Source organism: Ursus arctos, unplaced genomic scaffold, assembly GCF_023065955.2.
Source record: "Ursus arctos isolate Adak ecotype North America unplaced genomic scaffold, UrsArc2.0 scaffold_5, whole genome shotgun sequence".
Classification (NCBI taxonomy): domain Eukaryota; kingdom Metazoa; phylum Chordata; class Mammalia; order Carnivora; family Ursidae; genus Ursus; species Ursus arctos.
This window is the reverse complement of record NW_026623067.1, coordinates 56,192,180-56,198,423: the sequence shown is the minus strand read 5'-3', so window position 1 is coordinate 56,198,423 and position 6,244 is coordinate 56,192,180.

Genomic DNA, 6,244 nt, shown 5'->3' with positions numbered 1-6,244 from the left:
TTATTTATTTATTTATTTTAGGGAGAAATAGAGAAAGCGAGTGCAAGCAGGGGAAGCAGCAAAGGGAGAGGATCCCAAGCAGACTCCCCGACGAGCCAGGAGCCCAAGGTAGGGCTCCATCTCACGACCCTGAGTTGAAAGCAAGAGTTGGGCGGCGCCTGGGTGGCGCAGTCGATAAGCGTCTGCCCTCGGCTCAGGGCGTGATCCCGGCATTCTGGGATCCAGCCCCGCATCAGGCTCCTCTGCTGGGAGCCTGCTTCTTCCTCTCCCACTCCCCCTGCCTGTGTTCCCTCTCTCTCTGTCAAATAAATAAATAAAATCAAAAAAAAAAAAAAAAGAAAGCAAGCAAGAGTTGGACGTTTAACTGACTGAGCCACCCAGGTGCCCCTCTACAATTCTACTGTTGATGGACATCTGGGTTATTGCCTATTTTGGGCTATTTCGTGTAACGCTGCTAAGAACATTCTTGTACATGTCTTTTGGTAAACATTTATACTCATTTCAATAAGAGGTACAGGTGTATTACAGCATATAATAGGAAAACTGAACCTATTCTGGTAAAGCCAGGAAATTACTGCACTAAAATGCTTTTTGGGTGATAATGTTTTCTGAATCTCAAACCTGGAGGTCAGGAACACATGTCCCATGTGGAACTTAGCTGGGGACCCTTCCTGCCTTTTCTCTCTGTTCTGGAAGTGCTAAGTTTAAAGATGTTTTGGCACCGGCTGTCACTTATATATCTGGACTATTCACAAATGAGTAAGATAAATCCCTGACTACACTCACGCTTAGGACAACTACTGTTCTGTAGGTGATATTTGTTTTCCTTTTGCTGTCAGCATACAAATCCCTTCGTACCCTTGGGGAATTCCCCAAGTGATGACTCTGTTGGAAGGCCCAGCCCACGTACTGAAGCTTAAAAGGCCCTTGCTATCCCAGCCTCCTTTGTAACCAGAGCAAGGCAAGTGACCTGCTTGCACAAATCCACCTGCCACTCTGAATCACCAGAGTCTGAGTCATGAGTGCTTCCAGCCTCCAAGGATGGCAGAGTTGGCGGAGCATTTGGCACACAGAGGGCAGTTCCCAGAGATGGAACTGTAACGGTCATTCTGGACATTGCTCCTGTCACATAGCCTCCAGCTCAGTTCCTCAGCCACCCCAGCCATCCTGTAAGCTAGACAGTAGATGCTAATACATTCCTCTTGTCCTTAAATCAACCAGCTTTGGTTTCTGTGGCTTATAACTAAGAACCCCTACTGCTAAATCCTCCTGATCAAATTCTCCCATAAATGATGATTACAAATATTTATTGTTTTTACAGACCTAAAACAAAAAGCCCCTGAAGATTATATGAAGCCACAAAAGACTTTGAATAGCCAAAGCAATCTTGAGAAAGAACCACCAAGCTGGGGGCGCCTCAGTGGCTCAGTCGGTTAAGCGTCCGCCTTCAGCTCAGGTCATGATCCCAGGGTGCTGGGATCGAGCCCCACATCAGGCTCCCTGCTCAGCAGGGAGTCTGCTTCTCCCTCTGCCTCTGCCGTCCCCTGCTTGTGTTCTCTCTCTCACTTTCTCTCTCTTTCTCTTCCAAATAAATAAATAAAATCTTAAAAAAAAAGAACCACCAAACTGGAGTTATCACAATACCAGATTTCAAGCCATACTACGAAGTTATAATGATCAAAACTGCCACAAAAACACAGACACATAGATCAATGGAACAGGATGCAGAGCCCAGAAATAAACCCACCCTTATATGGTCAATTAATCTACAACAAAAGAGGCAAGAATATACAATGGGAGTAAAGACAGTCTCTTCACAAGTGGTGCCGGAAAAACTGGAAGTTTACATGCAAAGAATGACACTGGACCATTGCCTTACACCATACATAAAAATAAACACAAAATGGGTTAAAGGCTTAAATGTGAGACCAGAAACCATAAAACTCCTCAAAGAAAACATAGGCAGTATACTCACGGACATTAACCTTAGCAATATTTTCCTGGATATGTCTCAGGAAATGTTTCCCAGGCAAGGGACACAAAAGCAAAAACAAATAATTGGGGCTATACTGAACTAACAAACTTTTGCACAGTGAAGGAAACTGTAAACAAAATGAGAAGGCAACTCACCGAATGGGAGAAGATACTTATTAATGATATATCTGATAAGGAGCGAATATCCGAAATACATAAAGAACTCATACAACACCAAAACTACAAATCACCTGATGAAAAATGGGCAGAGAACCTGAACAGAGATTTTTTTAAAGATTTTTTTATTTTTAAGTAAGTTCAAACTCACAATGCTGAGACCAAGTGTCGCGTGCTCTAGTGACTGAGCCAGCCAGGAGCCCCTGAATAGACATTTTCCTTTTTTTTTTTTTTTTTTGAAAGATTTTATTTATTTATTTGACAGAGAGAGAGACAGCCAGTGAGAGAGGGAACACAAGAAGGGGGAGTGGGAGAGGAAGAAGCAGGCTCCCAGAGGAGGAGCCCAATATGGGGCTCGATCCCAGGACTCTGGGATCACGCCCTGAGCCGAAGGCAGACGCTTAACGACTGAGCCACCCAGTTGCTCCAAGAACAGACATTTTCCAAAGAAGACACACAGATGGCCAAGAGACACATGAAAAGATGCTTAATATCACTATTCATTAGGGAAATGCAAATCAAAACCACAATGAGATATCACGTTACACCTGTCAGAAGGGCTAGACTCAAAAAGACAAGAAATAACAAGCACTGGTGAGGTTGCGGAGAAAAGGGAGCCCTCGTGCACTGTTGGTGGGAATGTAAATTGGTGCAGCCACCATGGAAAACAGTATGGAGGTTCCTCAAAAAATCTAAAAGTACCATATGATCTAGGAATTCTATTTCTGGGTATTTATCCAAAGAAAGCGAACACCCTAATTTGAAAATGTATACGCACCCCTACGTGTATTGCCAACATCATTTAAAACAGTCAAGATATGGAAGCAACCTGGCTCCTTGGATAGATGAATGGATAAATAAGATGTGGGGTACATAGACAATGAAATAGAACTCAGCCATAAAAAAGGAGAATGAAATCTTGCTACTTGCAACAACCTGGATGGACCTAGAATGTATGATGTTAAGTGTACTAGGTGAGAAAAAGACAAATACCATACAATTTCACTCATATGTGGAATCTAAAAACAAAACAAACAAACAACAAAAACTAATAAATATAGAAAATAAACTCATGGTTGCCTGAGGGGAGGGGGGTGAGGAGATAGGCAAAGTAAGTGAAGGGGATTAAGAGATGCACACTTCATTATAAAACAAATAAGTCACCGGGATTAAGAGTACAGCATAGGGAATGTGGTCAATAATATTGTAATAACTTTGTGTGGTGACTACACTGATCATGGAGAGCTTTCCACAATGTTTATAATTGTTGAATCACTATGTTGTATACCTGAAACTAATGTAACATCGTTATATGTTTAAATATTAAAATAAATAAATAAATAAATAAATAACTACATATAATTATATTATGTGTGTGTGTGTGTGTATATATATATATAAAATTTTAACTGGTAGCACAAAATGGTCTTTGGTGTAAAAAGAGAAACCTTGTATGCTACTTATAATTCAAACTGTCCTGGCGAATGCCTAGGAGGGGTACAACATCTTGCAATAACTATAGGTTCTTCAAAGCAATTAAATGGTAGGGACCCATGAAACAAATTACAGGGCAAACAGAATTACGTCTTTAAATACATACCTGGAGGTGAGGTGCATGATAACCTTCTCCCGTCTGGTGGCCTTTCCCCTCCTCCTTATAAAGAAGAAAGATAAGGTGCCAAATCTGCATCTTGTTAGTTGGAAACAGTCTCTCCTGTTCTCCAGCCTTCTCTTCTCTTTCCTCCTTTTGCATTGCAGCTGACCTTGTGGCTTTGTCAAGTCCATCGGTTGAAATGAAAATGTTATTTGACTGTGTCAAAAGCCATTGCGGAGACAGTAGGCTGCACCAGAATACACAGACTTTCAAAGAAACCCTGATTATATGATAAATGTACTCATTAATAGGTCAAGTTATTAATAATGAACTGTACTTCCGCTAACGAAAAGTTCTTATTGATTACATTATCAGAACCAATAATGTAAAATTATTCTATTATTTTTTTAAAGATTTTATTTATTTGAGAGACAGAGCACAAGTGGGGGGAGGAGCAGAGGGAGAAGGAGTAGACTCCCCATTGAACAGGGAGCCCAACATGGGGCTTGATCCCAGATCCCAAGATCATGACCTGAGCCAAAGACAGACACTCAACCAACTGAGCCATCCAGGCACCCCAAAAATGTAAAATTAAATGTAAGCATTTTCATATAGAATTTGTTTACAATATGATTTCAGGTATTTTTCTAAATCTCATATGCTCTCATTGCTCAGAAGATTTAAGAGACTTGCCTAAGACCACATATCTTGGACCTAGATTTAACTCCCATTCCTTGCTTTTTATAATGTGAACACCAATAACTTTAAAACAGGGGCGCCTGGGTGGCTCAGTCAGTTAAGCATCTGCCTTAAGCTCAGGTCATGATCCGGGGGTCCTGGGATTGAGAGTCCCTTGTCAGGCTCCCTGCTCAGTGGGGAGCCTGCTTCTCCCTCTCCCTCTGCATTTCCTCCCCAGCCCTCCAGCCCCCTGCTGTGCGCATTCTCTCTCTCTCAAATAAATAAATAAAATCTTTAAAAGGAAATAACTTTAAAACAATTATGTAACTGAATTGCATTAAAATGAAACAGAGAACATAAAAACTCTAAATTCAGAAAAATTAAATGATCTAGTTTTAGTTAGAACAACTAGGGACACCTGGGGCTCAGTTGGTTGAGCATCTGCCTTCGGCTCGGGTCATGATCCCAGGGTCCTGAGATGGAGCCCCATTCCAGCTCCCTGCTCAGCGGGGAGCCTGCTTCTCCCTCTCCCTCTGCCCTTCCCCCTGCTTGTGTTCTCTCCCTCTGTGTCAAATAAATAAAATCTTAAAAAAAACCCAACACAACATATATATAATAAAAAAACATTTTGTGAATACCAAAGCTCTTCTTTATCTATGTATTAGAAGTACATGCCTGAGTAAGATGAGGACGGAGGGATATGCTCCAAAATGCTTCCAGGGACTATCTCTGGGGTTGGGGGGGGGGTAGAATTATGGGCAATTTTATTTGTGTGTGTTTGGGAGGAAAAGCATGAGCTTACCTTCATTTTCTAAATTTTCTACAATAAATGCACCACCTATATACTTTCTGAAAAAGCCTTTTACTACTGTTATTACTAAATAGTCATTTTGATATTGTACCTTTAAAATAGCCAACTCATTATCTAACTCAACGAAAAGTGTAGTTGGAATATCCAGTCACCACTTACTGAGCAAGCGTCTCCCTGGTATGTTACACACATCATTCCATTGTAAATTTTACAACAGATCATCTGGGAGTAGCAGTATCATGTCACAGATAAGGAGGCTGATGCTTACAGAGAGGTTCAATGGTCAAGATCACCCAATAATGGAGTCTTGGTTGTGGCGAGCTCAAAAGTCCACCTTCTCCGTCTGCTGGGCTGCACCATCCGTCCTGCCTTCTGACCACTCCCAGCTTCTCTAGTACGGGAGAGTTGCTCTGTCACAGGCTCGTGTGGCCTCTCAGATCCTCTTCTTTAAAAACACATTTAAAGTATTAAAGTAGACAATTTAAAAATGATTATATGTATCATAGAAAGATTGGAAGGATATGTTCCAAACACTATATATCACCAGGGAGTGGAATTGATAGTGGTGGGACTTTTATTTACTTATTTACTTATTTTTAAAGTACTCCACCTCCAACATGGGAGGGACTTGAACTCACGATCCCAAGATGAAGAGTCACATGCTCTACGGACTGAGCCAGTTGGGTGGGACTTTTATTTTCTAAGCTTTTATATTCACTAGTTTTTTTTTTTTTCTTAAAAATGTTTCTACAATAGTTCTTATTTTTTAAAGATGAGAATCAGAAAAAAATTATAGATTTTTCCTATATTGCCTATCTTTTGAACATTGACGCATCTCAGTATCAAGTTCCATACACAAACCATTTCTAGAAATGCACACAACAAAACGTGTACTTCATCACCACACCCTGGCCTTGTTACTCAGATCTCCCCTTGGACAATAGCCTCAGGTTCTCTGCTTCATGGACTACCGTATCAATGCCAGAACAGGATCTGGCTAACGAAAGCAT